Genomic DNA, 15,179 nt, shown 5'->3' with positions numbered 1-15,179 from the left:
GCAATCAAGGAGCCGCTTCACTTAATGCTCGACCAGTGGCGGATCCAGGATTTTAATTCCGGGGGTGCGAATAGTAAGGTAGATAATTACATAAAAAAAGTATTGTTAAAGCATTATACATTGAAACATTGTTTAATTTTAAATTAACACTCCTTTCGTCCCATTCTATAAGTGAATTATTTTTCTTTTTGGATGTTCCACTTTAAATGACACAATTTTAAAGTTAGAAACATCACTCTCTCTATTTTTTCATTCTCTTTAAGACAAAATTATTAGTACTAAGTTTTAAGTTTTTACCAAACTAATAAATAATTAAACATTGAGTGTAAAATTTAATAACACGAACAATAATATATAAACTATTACTAGAATAGAAAATATAGTCATGTGTTATAAATTATCTAACAATAACATCAAATAAGGGCACAAAGTTTTATGACTATAACAAGAATTAAAAAAATAAAGTGTGAACATGAATTAAATGATGTATCATATTCATAATTAGACTATAAAACTAAAATGAGGCGCCGTATTTCATTTACTCCATATTATCACCATATCACTATTTTCTAGGCGGCGTAATTTAGGTTAAATATCTTTTTTAAATCAGACGTGAGATTGCTTTATAATTTTAATTAGAGATATATAAAATTATAAACAATAATATAGGTATGATTGCAGTAAAAAAGAAAAAAAAATGGGGGTGCAACCGTCACCCCTAGTTCTACATTCCGTCCGCCACTGTGCTCGACTCTCTTAGTATCAATTGACGAATTAATACCAACTCTTTGTATATGTATATGGCAACTTTTATTGCTCTATGTAATAGTGATTCTTTGAACTAAACGATTTAATCTTATTGTTTCATCGATTCTTGGATTTGTTGAGGGATGTATTAATACAGTTATATGCGCTTCGATCAAAGTCATGTTCATATCCAACAAATATGTTAATTTGACACTCTATAGATTAATCAAATTATGTAAAAGAAGAACGAGGAAAAATATAAAGGATCCTTACCACGTCTCTTTTACTTAAATTTTCAATGTCAAAATCCTAGCTCTCCGTTATTCTTGCGTATAATTTCATACAATTTCTATATTTGATGGAAGTGAAAAGTAGTTTAATTTTTGAATAAATATGATTATTAAAAATAAGCATAAAACACTATATAGTTATAATTGTTTTTATAAAAATAAGGCAATCTGCTACTAAAAGTTACTTAGTATTTTTTTTTATATCTGATTTGTTTTAGTAGAATAAATACTACTATGGCATTATGCCTTAAGATAAGTTGACGGTTTGATTAAATTAATCTTTGATATAATAAATAAGGAAAATGTATATCGACTTTGACATTATCAAATCCAAATCCAAATCCAAATATCCCAAAACTTCAAAAATAAGTAAGAGACGCAAATTACTAACAAAAATTTGTACAGATTTAACTAAATTGGAGAAAATGCTTTCAGTTATAGTAATATTTTAATGATTAGCAATCTTTTCGATCGACACATATCCTCTCTCTCTCCTTGATCGAAATTGGCAATTGTAATTTCCTTCCACATTTAAAAAGTTTCAATTTTTCATTTCAAAATTTGTTTTGTAAGATATGGCCTTCAAATAATTTCGTCACACTTTGAATAATAAATTATTCTTTATATATATTATTATAAATAAGGAAAGTATCGCCATTAGATAGAACCCACCTGAAAAATCAAATTTCAATTTCAATTATAGAAACAAAAGTTATTTTTCATATCATGAAAACACAAAATCAGATATTCTTCCCAAATTATTAATTTAATTTGAGCTAAAGCAACTTATATATATCTTCAAAGCTCACGCCATTCGTCACACTTCTCAAAACCCTAAAGCTTCTCTTTCTCTATCAAATTTCATACCAAAACCAATGGCGATGGAACAGACATATACTCTTGAGGTTGAGCCGGTAGCGATGTTACGGTGGCCAGTGAGCGCGGAGGAGTTAGAGGAGTACGCGACGATGATGTACGGTTGGGATAAAGCAGCGGCGCATGATGGAGTTACTCTTAAGGTCTTTCCCTTTCAAGGCTACGACGTCGTGGTCAGGCTCTGGTCGCCTCAATCCGGCGGCCACGTGGATTCGTCCGAAGACGACGTTCTCTCCGGTTTCAGGACACGTCGCTGCGACGACACGAATCAAGATGAAGAAGAAGTTTGTTGAATTTTGATCAGAATCTATAATTATAACATTAAATTTTAGTTAATAATAATATGTTATTAAACTTAGTTGATGATAAGTATAATGAAAATTTAATATTTGCTTAAAATATTTAAAACTTATACATAATCTAGTTCAATATTAAGATTTAGTGAATGATAAAATACTAGTGTTAAAGATTAGTAAATAACTTATCCACAAAATATTAGAATTAAAAGTAAATGCCAAAACTAGTCCTGAACAGAGAAGGGGAGAATCGGAGGGGGAAGAGTGAAAGATGGGCTGACGGTGGCTAACCGCATCTGCTCTAACTGGACTCGCGACGACAAATAAGCAGCGGCGGTGGCAATTGCAGACGGTGGCGGCGTACAAGACAGTACAACAAAATGGTCAATTTACCGACAGAATTAGCGACGGAAAACTTTTCGAATTACCGACGGAATTACCGACGAAATATTTTTGGCAAGGATTTACCAAAGGAATTACCGACGGAAACATCCATCGGTAATTTTATTCCTTTTTTAATTAATCTACTTTCCGTCGGTAAAACAAATTACCGACTAGCTCTTTACCGACGGAAAATTTTTCCCTAAACCCTAATCCGTCGATGAAAAGCACGTCGGTAATTGTTTTTTTACCGACGGAAAGTAGATTAATTAAAAAAGGAATTAAATTACCGACGGAAAATTCCGTCGGTAATTCGTAGCGTCTGTATTTTCCGTCGGTAATCTGACATATTTTTGTAGTTAGATGTGAGAGAGAAGAGAGGGAGAAGATGAAATTAGGGAGTAATTAATCATATTTAACAATTTAATTTGGTCAAAATCGTATTTAATACCGTTGACTGTTAAATATTAACGGAATTGTTAGCGGAGGACCAATTGTGATCCGATTTGAAATATGCAGGACCAAAAAATCCAAAAGATAAAGTTTAGGACCAAAATCATAAAATGATCATATGTTCAGCACCAGTTTTAGTCTTTACTCTAGAATTAATTAGTTGGTTTAAAAAAATAATAGACAATATTTTTAATTAGTTTACTGAAATTAATAATTAAATATTAAATAAGCGACATTTTACTAATTAAGGTTATGGTTATATCATAATTATTCAAGTGGTACACTGGCAGGGTTGGGCTTCAGTCTGATAGGTATGGAGTTTGATTCCCTTCGAGAACAATTTTTGAAAAAATGCCTTACAAATGAAAAAATCGCTGAAAAAATCAGTCCAACCGGCAGGGTGCCGGTCTGGTCCGATTTTTAAAACACTGACGGTCATGGAGCATTGTTTTGTTTTATTTTTATGAGATCTATAAGTATTTCTCGTGACACATTAAATCAAAGGAATTCTATTTGAAAGAGTAGATTTTAGTGGGTCAACGAGCTTCTATCAGGGTCAAGAAGTCCAACGCAGTGGAGTGGAGTACAAAACTTGGGAGAAACCTGTTAATCACTCCATATCCATACTAGAGTGAGATGGATGGATGGATATGAAATTAGTGGTTCATAATTGACTATATGATATACTACAAGCTATGCAGAGGTCACAATAAAATCTCATCAAAAACAAGCTTCACAATCTCGAACTTATCCATCCATGGAAGCAGCTTTCTCAGCTCTAGTTTCTCTCCAAAACAATATACTCCTTATCGACAATCACCCCAACCATACCTTTTCCTTTGAGAAAGAACAAATTGATTCCCTTTCAGATAATGTTTCTTTCCTGATCAATTTCATGAAAAGCTACGACAATTCTCATGGATCCACAAGAGAAACAGCAGAAGCTTTAGAGATGCGAATTGCGTGTGCTGCTCAAGTGGCAAAAGATGTGATCGAAGCACACATATGGTTGATCAGATCCGTTGTGGAAACACTCGACCATCTCGTTTCCTGCTGGATTTGCACAAAGCAACCCAAAAAAAGGATTATATTACGAGAAAAGTAACCCAAAGAATGTATTACATAAGGACAAAGACATTAAACGTGAGAGTGCGAAGTGGAATGTTGGACCCGCCCACACATTCATCAACAACAGCCCAATCAACGCCTCTTCTCACCTCTTCAATGGTTGGATTTGATGATATCTTACTTCAACTTCTGCATCTGCTCACCAGAGGTCACTTGAGTCGGCGAGTCATCCCCATCCAAGGCATGGGTGGAATTGGTAAGACTACTCTTGCCTTAAATGCATTTCAACATCAATATATAGTGCAACACTTTGATGTTTGCCTTTGGGCAACAATATCTCAAGAGTATAGCATTCAGAAAGTGTTGGCACAACTCTTGTCTTGTATGACAGGATCCACTATTGGAACTGTTGATGTGGTGCGAGAAAGGTTGTTCAAGAGTTTATTCGGGCTAAGGTATTTGATTGCTCTAGATGATATGTGGAACCTCAAATCCTGGGATGATATGAATGTAACATCCTTGTTTCCGGATACCAACAATGGAAGCCGAGTTGTGGTGACTACTAGGCTTGCAAATGTAGCTTATCGCTTAGGCGATAATGGTAATCGTATTGCAATGAGTTTTCTGGATGAGGACAATAGTTGGCATCTATTTTGTCAAAATGCATTTGCAAAGCAGCAAGGATGTTGCCCTCCTCAGTTGGAGGAGACTGCAAAGAAGATAGTTGCACGGTGCAAAGGACTTCCCCTAGCTATTGTTGTTGTCGGAGGCCATCTCAGGAAGTCCCCAACGGATCTAGCCTACTGGGAGAATGTTGCACAATCAATTTTGTATTCTACAGGGAACGATGAGCACTGCTTGAATGTGTTATCTTTGAGTTATCGATACTTGCCTGCTCATCTAAAGCCATGTTTCCTACTCCTTGGAGCATTTCCAGAAGATGAAAAGATTAACGCGCAGAATGTTCTTAAACTTTGGATCGCTGAAGGATGTATAGAGCATTTTGATAATCACATATTGGAAGAGGTTGCATTGTTTTATTTAATGGATCTCTTTATGAGAAATCTCATTTTAGTGGGTAGTTGGGACTATAAGGGAGATGTATACGCATTTAAAGTACATGATCTAGTAAGAGAATTGTGCCTACAGACTGCCAAGAAAGAAGAGTTTTTATCAGTGTTTGAAACTTCAGGAGGCATAACTAGGGAGCGTCGGGTTTTAATCAATGGAGAGGTGAATCATGAAACAATAACCTCGAATGCCCCAGTCCGTTATCTGATATGCAACGGTGGCCGTTACGGTATAAACAATCTGAATGGCTTGAAGCTGCTGAGAACGTTGAGTAACGTTGCTACGACATTCATAAGTGAGTCTATTTTTCAACAAGTTAACTTGCGGTATCTTAATGTGAGTCTTGTTTACATCCCTAGCCGGTCTCTTTATTATCTTCCTTCGTCCATATCATTGCTTTGGAATCTGCAAATATTAACAATTTATGTACCAAATAAATCAAAAGTAATTGCACCTTATGGGATTTGGGAGATGTTACAGCTTAGGAAGATTGAGGTCAACATGATTTGTCTCATTGATCCTCTTCCTGTGGATAAAGCAAATCGCATAGTTATGAGAAATCTATACACACTTTTCGAAGTAGAGAATTTCAGGCTTAGTGAAGAGGTTTGCAGGAGAATCCCCAATGTCAGAGAACTGCAGTTATCCTATTCATGTGATGAAGTAAGTTGGTATTACTGTCCCCACAATCTTGGCTTCTTCCATCAGCTGCAATACCTAGCATTGCAGTTCGATGGCGATTCCAAGTGGCGTGAGTTTGCTACGAGCCTCACTTTCCCAAGTTCTCTCCGGTCGCTGTGTTTAAGTGGTTGTGGTGTAGACTGGGAAGAGTTGACAATGATGGTTGGATCATTACCCCATCTTCAAATGCTTTCATTGTTACCAAATTCAGTCATTGGATCTGTTTGGAACCCCATTGAGGGCAAGTTTTGTCACTTGAAAACCTTGAATATTTATGGTTGTGATTTAGTTAGTTGTAATGCTGACAACTCCCATTTTCCAGTCTTAGAAAGTCTTCGTCTAAGGTTGTCTAAATTGATTGAGTTCCCTTCAGGCATAGGAGAAATAGGAACGCTCAAATATATTGCTTTGAGATTTTGTAGTGCATCTTCGACCATTTCAGCAATGAGAACATTGGCGGAGCAAGAGGAGCTTGCTAATGAAAGCCTTCGACTTGCTGTATATTTTCGGGGTGACGAGGAAACAATGGAGAGCTTCAAGAAGAGGGTCTCACCAGCAGTACTAATCTGTCACTGCATCTCATCAGTTCCTAATAACATCCATTCATATGCTCCTTGCATCTCAAGGTCTTATATTCCACTTAACTTTCTTTCACCCTTCATTTATAAAATAATTCCTATTCCATTTGTCCCATGTTATTTAAGTCGTTGTATTTCATTTCGGCCGTGGCTAGGACCCGTGCTCTTCAATCTGAAGCTATATTATGGAGCAAAGGACAATGATGAGTGTGAATGAAGTTGCTGGACATGAAGGAGTTACTGTTGAGATATCGCCCCTTGAAGATGACGTGACCTTGCCTGACCAACTCTCTTCCTCTCTTCCCATATGCTGCCGCAACGACGCCGCAATATGTTTCCAATTTCACCCGATTGCATACGGCGGTCGGTGGCGTGTCGCAGGCCAGAACTTCTGCGCCTTCGGCAAAAGCCCAGGCTATCATTTGATAGTGATTTCACTCTTTGTATGAATGTTAGCTTATGTTGAGATGTATAGAATTTCATGTGTAACTATTCGCCACATATTCCACTAATTTTTTCAACTCATTATTTTTTACATTTCTTAAAATTTGTGCTCACGACAAATATGACTCCTGTTAAAGACGGAAGGAGTATTTTTTTAAAATTCACAAGTTCACGACAAATATGACTCCTTGAGCTCCCGGCATGCAACATTGAGCGCTGTCGTCTTGAAGAATCGACAGTACTTGGTCGTGCATACATAGGCGAAGAGGCTCAAGATAGGAAGCAGCGCCACAAGTGGAGTGTAGACGAACCTTTTCACGCTCAAGTAGCACACCATCGTCACCTGAAACAGGATCAACGTCGCCATAATGTGGTTGTACATGTGCGGTCACATCCACCCATAACTCTCGTACGAGGGCACGTACACTCTGAGCACCTGTTGATACACACAATATTATTGAGATATTCACACGTCAATTGTCTTATACTACCTCCCTCCCCCAAATTTTGACACAGTTTACCATTTCGGTTCGTCCCTGAAAGATTGACACACTTCACTTTTTACCATTTTTGGTAGTGGACCTCATATTCTACTAACTCATTCCTACTCACATTTTATTATAAAACTAATACTTTAAAAGTAGGACCCACATCCCACCAACTTTTTCAACACACTTTCCATTACATTTCTTAAAATTCGTGCCGGGTCAAACCGTGTTAAAATTTGGGGGACGGAGGTAGTACAAAACAATGTAAAGTAGTAAAAAAACAATCAAGTTAAAATTCACTACTAGTAACTTTTTTCTGCTTGTTTTCTCTTATCAGTAGTATTTTTAAAAATTTGCAGAGTCAAATTGGAGCATTTATTTATGGACGAAGAGAGTATGATTTAACGAGAAATCCCAAAGCAAAACACATAACTCCAAAGAGAAGAATCATGGGCGCCGTGACAGAATAGCATAGGACGATGGTAAGAATCAGCATATCATCAGGGAATCTTTTCCCATACTTCAGATCTCCTGGAACCGCCATCGTCCTATTTAGAAGATGATGTTGGCCAACACTATAGAATAGATGAGATACTGCCGAATCACTCTCTCGTAGAAGTTCATGCAGCTGGCCAGGCTCGGGGGCCTCCACCATGGTGTCGTGTAGGCTCTGCTGATGAAGAAAACGATAGCTGCGGAGAGGTGTTTGTCTCTGAGGGTCACCTTGTGCTCGGATTCTAGCTTTGGTACTAGCTCTCTTATCATGTTATCGAAGTACTCTATTGCATCGACCTTTTGACCTATAAGCCCCATGAAGCCGGTTCTAGTAGTCGGCCTCCTTCCTCCGGCCTCTGCACCCTTAATAAGCTTCTCTCTGTATCGTTCCAACTCTTTATAAATTTCGTTGGCCTGAATACAATTTTGGAGGAGCGAAATTTATAGTACTAAAACAATATATTTCTCACTCGAGGGCGGCCGCATCCTTCTGCCCCTCTCAGAATTTAGTGGGACACAAGTTACAATATATGCACTTTATCACCAGGCCAACACATGCACGCTAATTTACCATTGTGTTTTTTGTGAGAAGAGAACCATGGACTTGTAGTATGTGTCTGGATAGATTCCCATGAAATAGGAATGGACTTGTTCCATTCGAGTTTGGCCTTCTTCGGGGGCAGTCATGTCTCGGACAAGGACATCAAATTGTTCATTCTTCAAATGGGGCGACATGAGGGCTTCGGCCCTCATGTCAGCCACATATTTATATGCTCGCCATAAGAGTTTGTATGCAACGAAAGATACCCAATACGTGGCTACCACAAATGGCCATAACCGAGGGCTACCGTTCTGTTATTTGCAAGACCAGTAATGCGTTGATAGAAAAAAAAAGAATAATCAATATCTTGCATCGATGAAAAAGAGAACTTGAACTAATATATAGTTTCATGGGCTGCTCGCTTCACTTGCCACTGATTAGTTTTTAGTACATCCGAGTCTAAACAAAAAAAATGACTGCTACTATAATAATTAGTGTACTGCTCCATCTGTCCTCCAAAGTTTATCCCAATTTATCATTTTTGTCCGTCCTATAAAATTTGTTCCAATTGGAATCTTTCTAAAAATAGACATTAAATACATCTCTCAATCTTCTCAATGTGGAACCCTTATTCCACTACACAATTCCAATTAATATAAAATCAAACAATTTTTTAAAACCTATGCCAGATCAAATTGGGACAAACTTTGGGGGACGGAGGGAGTACTTCACAAACTAATAAATACCGAGGAATTAAATGATCTAGAGCAAAATATGAAATTTATGGATTTCCATTTCCATGTCTTATTTAAGATCGTTGAATTAGCACTTTCGTTTAATTTGGCAAACCTTAGCTTTATTGGTCTTATTATGAGTATAATTCTTTAAACAGCACGAATTAATTTTATTGTACCATTAACTACTGTTTCAACAATTCTTACGATTTTGTACATTTCATGTTTTTATTTATTAGGCAGGAGTCGCACGACTAGAATTAATGAAATAATTCAATTTTCCGTAAATAATATGGATTGTTGGGTGTATTTGTGAAGAAAGGCAAAAATGGAAGATTGTTAAAGTTGAGTTTCATTATCTCCACGTGCCACTATTTTCATTTCTTCATGAACCATGAATGTAAGAAGATCTTGTCTATAAATTGGAAGTAAGCTAAGTAGAATTAAGTGTTATGTAGTATCATGCAACAATTATTACTAGATGACACTGATAGTTTATTTGAAACTTCTTTTCTGATTTTTTTCTTATTCCCATTCAAATAATAAAGTTTTTGGGAAAATTGCCACAAAAATCATGAAGTTCGGTCGGTCTCGGAATTTTAAAATAATGAATTGTATTATCATTATGATATGTTGTTTACTATTCAATTGATTTATATTCGAGGAAATATTACATGTGAATATTTGGAAATCAAAATGATAAAAGTGAAATGTGATAAATTTTATAGAGTGAACATAAATGAAAATAAGTGACAAACTTTTTGAGACAGATGGACTGCTAAAATTAAAGGCTTTTGATATGTATACAAAATGGCAAATAAATCATGGATTTAGCCTACCACGTCATGCACAATTTCCTCTAAATACAAATAAATGGGACAATCAATTGGAAATTACTGGTGGTGAGGAAAACAAAGTAGACAGCATTATCAGTGCCGAAATGTCTGACGACATCAGCCTCAGTAGAGGAGACGGCCTCCTTAATCCAAGCTAACGGGTTGTGGCTGACCCGGAAACGCTCTTTCGGATCCGACCTACTGAGGATCGGATTCAGATAGTAGACGAGGTGGTTGCCGGGTCGCCTCGAAAGCCATGTGAAGAGCAACATCAGTACTGCGAAAATGACTTCACTCTCTATCTTAATGTTGGCATATTATGTGTGTACATATATAGGTTTGTGTTAAAATGACAACCCCTCTTAAAGTGACACCGTGACACCACTTATACATCAATATTATAAACGCTACAATGTACAGCAATATTACAAACACTACACAGCAATCTATAGATTGCTGTATATTGTGTCGGATATTGCTGGACAAGAAAAATTGTTGTATAAAGAGCAACAAATTGTTGGCCTGAGTTTTTCAAATTTTTTTTTTGCCACGTGACAGCTTATTATTCGTCCATGTGTACAAAGGATTGGTTAGGAATGGTGGTATGGTGTTATTTTAAGGGGTGGTGGCACCCTAATATGCCTCTATATATATATATATATAGGGTCTTGTTAGGTTGAGATTATTTAGCTAAATTGAGAAATGAGATGCAATATGGGCCACTAATCCACAAGATTAACAAAATGTCAACAAATACCACATTATGTCAACAAGGGGGTATAATTGTCTTTTCATTAAATTGTGTTTGAAATCATTTTCTAAAATCCTCTCTAAAACTCTAGCTTCAACATTCAAATCTTCAAATCTTCAACATTCAAATCTTCAAATCTTCAACATTCAAATCTTCAAATCTTCAACATTCATATCTTCAAATCTTCAAATCTTCAACATTCATATCTTCAAATCTTCAAATCTTCAACATTCAAATCTTCAAATCTTCAAATCTTCAAATCTTCAACATTCATATCTTCAAATCTTCAACATTCATATCTTCAAATCTTCAAATCTTCAACATTCATATCTTCAAATCTTCAACTCTTCAACATTCAAATCTTCAAATCTTCAAATTTTCAACATTCATATCTTCAAATATTCAAATCTTCAACATTCAAATGTTCAAATCTTCGAATCTTCAAATCTTCAACATTCAAATCTTCAAATCTCTCCAATATTCAAATCATCAAATCTTCAAATCTTCAACATTCAATAAAATAACACTTATAATTCGCATATCAATACCGAGAATATCGAATGTCAACAACTCGTATTAAAATGTCAACAACTAACAAATAACACTTACAATTCACATATCAATACCGAGAATATCGAATGTCAACAACACGTATTAAAATGTCAACAATTAAAAAACAACACTTACAATTCACATGTCAATACCGAGAATATCGAATGTCCACAACTCGTATAAAAATGTCAACAACTAACAAATAACACTTACTATTCATATGTCAATATCGAGAATATCGAATGTCAACAACTCGTATTAAAATGTCAACAACTAACAAATAACACTTATAATTCACATATCAATAGCGAGAATATCGAATGTCAACAACAAACATTATTTATGTCAACTACAATGTCAACAACAAACTTTATTTATGTCAACTACGATGTCAACAACAACTTTATTTATGTCAACTATTATGTCAACAACAAATATTTTCATGTCAACGACGTATATTATTTATGTCAACAGCAATGTTTTACTTATAATTCACGTCAACAATAATGTTTTACATATAATTTATGTCAACAACATTTTTCATAAAATTTATAACAACGATCTATATAATTCATGTCAACAACAAACGTTATTATGTCAACGAGCTATATAATTCATGTAAAAAATAAACATTTTCATGTCAACAACTTATATAATTTATGTCAACAATACTATTTTAGGCAATATCACTAGGGGGTATAATTGTCATTTTCGCACGATGTCAACTACGATGTCAACAACAAACGTTATTTATGTCAACTACAATGTCAACAACAAACTTTATTTATGTCAACTACGATGTCAACAACAAACTTTATTTATATCAACTACGATGTCAACAACAAACTTTATTTATGTCAACTATTATGTCAACAATAACATTTTACAAATAATTAATGTCAACAACAAATATTTTCATGTCAACTACATATATTATTTATGTCAATAACAACGTTTTACATATAATTCATGTCAACAACAATGTTTTACATATAATTTATGTCAACAACATTTTTCATAAAATTTATGCCAACGTCCTATATAATTCATGTCAACAACAAACGTTATTATGTCAACGAGTTATATAATTAAGGAAAAAAGTAAACATTTTCATCAATTTAGTCAGTTGCAAACTTCAAAACTGCTGCATCTACAGATCTAGTGTGTTCTTCAAAATAATCATCAGTTTATAGAGACGGGGAATTATAGTAATCAGCATCCTAATTCTATTGAGAAAACTAGCAGATGATAACAAAACAAACAAATTGAATTGCAAAAACAATCTCAAAACTCATCAATTCAATTTTTAAACTTAAATCAAACAAAATTAAAGACTCATTTCTCTATCCAATTCAATCGAATATCATTCATATTATAAATTATTGATGCATTTCAACGACAATGCCAAGAGTAGAGGAATTCAAACGAAAACGTAACTTGAATTCGTAACAAATAAGAAAACAAACTCTCCATCATATTTAAACTTCACAAAGAAGAAAGCATCAAATGATTCTTCATGAATCCCAGCTTAAAACCACCACTTACATCAAACAATGCAGCAACAGAATTAAGTTATACTAGTCCACAAAATCATGAACATTCATAATGCGGTCCCCACCAGCACAAGCCAAATTCTTACGAGATTAAAACACAAAAAAATCATTAAATAGCCATAGCTCTACGCATTAATCCAGCAGTTAATGCATCTTACAAAAATAAAATCACCATGAACTTACTGCAAACACTTCAACATTCCTCAGCTAAATGTAGAAGTTATAAAACGGGGATCAGGACATTTGCTATCTTATCCAGGTCCCTTAATGGAGAAGTTTAAAAGAGTTCAGGTAACTAATAAAAGAAATAACTTTAAACCCAGGCATTTACTTTCTCACTGTTATATCTACAAGATGAGAGAGTGCATACGTTCAACTTTCTCATCTGTTCGCAGCCTTTCATTCAATTTGTTCCCGCTATCAACATCACGGAGCTCCACCTGTTAGCATACAAGTAATATGAAAAGAGGCATTTCATTAAATATATTTTTATAAGACCTTTCAATGGATAAGCACCCACTAAATAAAAATGAATAACCATCTAAACAGGGAACTATGAAAAGATCGGGCGCAGGCACCACTTCATGTAATACACAAGGAAAAAAAAACTAGTACATTGATATCATAGCTATGGTATTAGCATGATACCTGTATAATAGCTCCTCCTCTTCCTTGAGTGGTATGCATGCTGTGCTTTTATCACCTAAGCAATAGTTTAGATTATTAAGCTTTGCCATGATAACCACTGCCTATTTAGTAAACCATATAAAAGAAAAAACATAAACTATAAAACTCAATTATCGGATAATTACCTCGTAAATCTTTCCTGTGTTGCATCAGCAGCAATCCAAAAACAACGTTGTATCAATCCCTTGACATGCATGTTTATTCAATTATATAACATCACCATTACACTAATTTTATAAATCTCACCTCTTCTTTCGATGTGATTTCCTGGTTTTACCTGCATGCATCAATAAAAATAAGCATAAGCATGAAATACCAAAACTCACAAAACAGAAGAAACTCATAACTTCAAGCTAAGCATGCTCTGTTCTATGCCATCATTTAAACATTGATCCTTCCAATATCACAAAACACACACAATACCAGCCTCAAATGTCTTATATTTACCATCTACCTTCCAATTTACAGAGTTTATTTCTATCTCGTTTTACTGCATTGTTTTTTCAATCTATCACCATTAACTAGCTGAATCACAATCAACTGGATTACATTTTGATTAAAATAGCACTTGAATCGCTCATTAACTAACTGAATCACAAATTCACAATTAAATAGAACAAAACAGATACATATAGAGAGAGAGCAAAATGTCTCAAATCCTACTAAAAAAAGGGGGCATTAGCTTCAAAACGAACCTACACAGAGCAACTAATTCATACGAGATAAATTCACTGATTGAAATCTCATCATGAAAACTGAAAACAATTTGATTAGAGAAGTATGGCAAAGGCATACATCTCCGCCGGAGAGGCATCAAATCAGCAAATTCGAACTTGAATATCAAAACACATATACAGTCATCGAAAATCCAGAATTTATTGTATATACGAAACTTTCTTCAGTTAAACTCGCAGAAATATCCAATCGGAATGCATTACGAGATAGCACAACCCTACAAACAGAATAGATTCCGGCAGCAACTCCACAGAGCTTCAATTTCACTCTCCACACTTCAAATAGAGCTAGGAGCTTCGGCATTAATCTAATGGAAGAAATAATAAAGAAACGAGACAGAGAGAAACGGAAACAGAGACGGAGGAGATTGACTCACCGGAGGTGAAGCGGCTGAGGGAGGATCTGCTGGACGGAATCGACGAGGATTCCGATCTCTGCACTTCCATCCACGACGTGTTCATGAAGAGCTTCGAGGATGAAATCACTGCATCTCCCGCTTCCGGTCACGGATCCGAAGCGGCTGAGGAAGGAACCGTCGAATCGGCGGCGAATCCGGAGGGGTTGAGGAAGGAATCGTCGAATTGGCATCGAATTCCGGTGAATCGACGGCCAGATCTAGGCTATCTGCTCGAATTGGCGTCGTGATCCAGCTTCAGCAACACATGCTGCCGGTCCACGGTGGAGCTCGTCACCTCCTCCTTCTTCACCTTCCTCTCCACCACCTCCGAGTAGCGCACCCACTTCTCATCGCCTGATTCCCGATTCCTGCTCCTCAATGATGTATGCACCAGCGCCGCCCGCTCCTCGCCGTTGGCGTATGTTAGCGACGACGGAGATAAATAGTCCACCTTGCCGATCGAGATCATCAATTTAGCATAATTTGTGATATAATCAGTTTTAATTTTGGATCTAGATGATTTTT

General features: G+C 35.8%; 1 long non-coding RNA gene and 3 pseudogenes across 2 annotated transcripts in view; 1 reads left to right on the top strand and 3 right to left on the bottom strand.

The window, feature by feature from the left end:
- Positions 1–12,755, bottom strand: part of LOC148929486 (CSC1-like protein ERD4) — a 34,788-nt pseudogene extending 22,033 nt beyond the window's left edge. The window contains exons 1-2 of the transcript XR_016128906.1: positions 12,749–12,755; positions 10,041–10,277 (exon numbers count right to left, since the gene is read on the bottom strand). The product of XR_016128906.1 is annotated as a CSC1-like protein ERD4 (transcript). The remainder of the gene's footprint in view (positions 1–10,040; positions 10,278–12,748) is intronic.
- LOC125194231 (putative late blight resistance protein homolog R1B-17) lies at positions 3,790–6,456 on the top strand (annotated as a pseudogene).
- LOC148929487 (hyperosmolality-gated Ca2+ permeable channel 3.1-like) lies at positions 7,055–8,948 on the bottom strand (annotated as a pseudogene).
- Positions 12,756–12,925: 170 nt separating the features above from the next.
- Positions 12,926–15,142, bottom strand: LOC148929485 (uncharacterized). Its single transcript, XR_016129006.1, has 5 exons — positions 14,634–15,142; positions 13,769–13,799; positions 13,648–13,661; positions 13,484–13,538; positions 12,926–13,275 (listed from the first exon to the last, which is right to left on the bottom strand). It is a non-coding gene; the product is annotated as an uncharacterized LOC148929485 (long non-coding RNA).
- Between the last annotated feature and the right edge of the window lie 37 nt (positions 15,143–15,179).

This window comes from Salvia hispanica, chromosome 4, assembly GCF_029641045.1.
Source record: "Salvia hispanica isolate PSC_SH4W2 chromosome 4, Shi_PSC_v1, whole genome shotgun sequence".
Taxonomy (NCBI): Eukaryota; Viridiplantae; Streptophyta; class Magnoliopsida; order Lamiales; family Lamiaceae; genus Salvia; species Salvia hispanica.
Note: the sequence above shows the minus strand (reverse complement) of the source record. Positions and strands in the feature narration are given on the sequence as shown.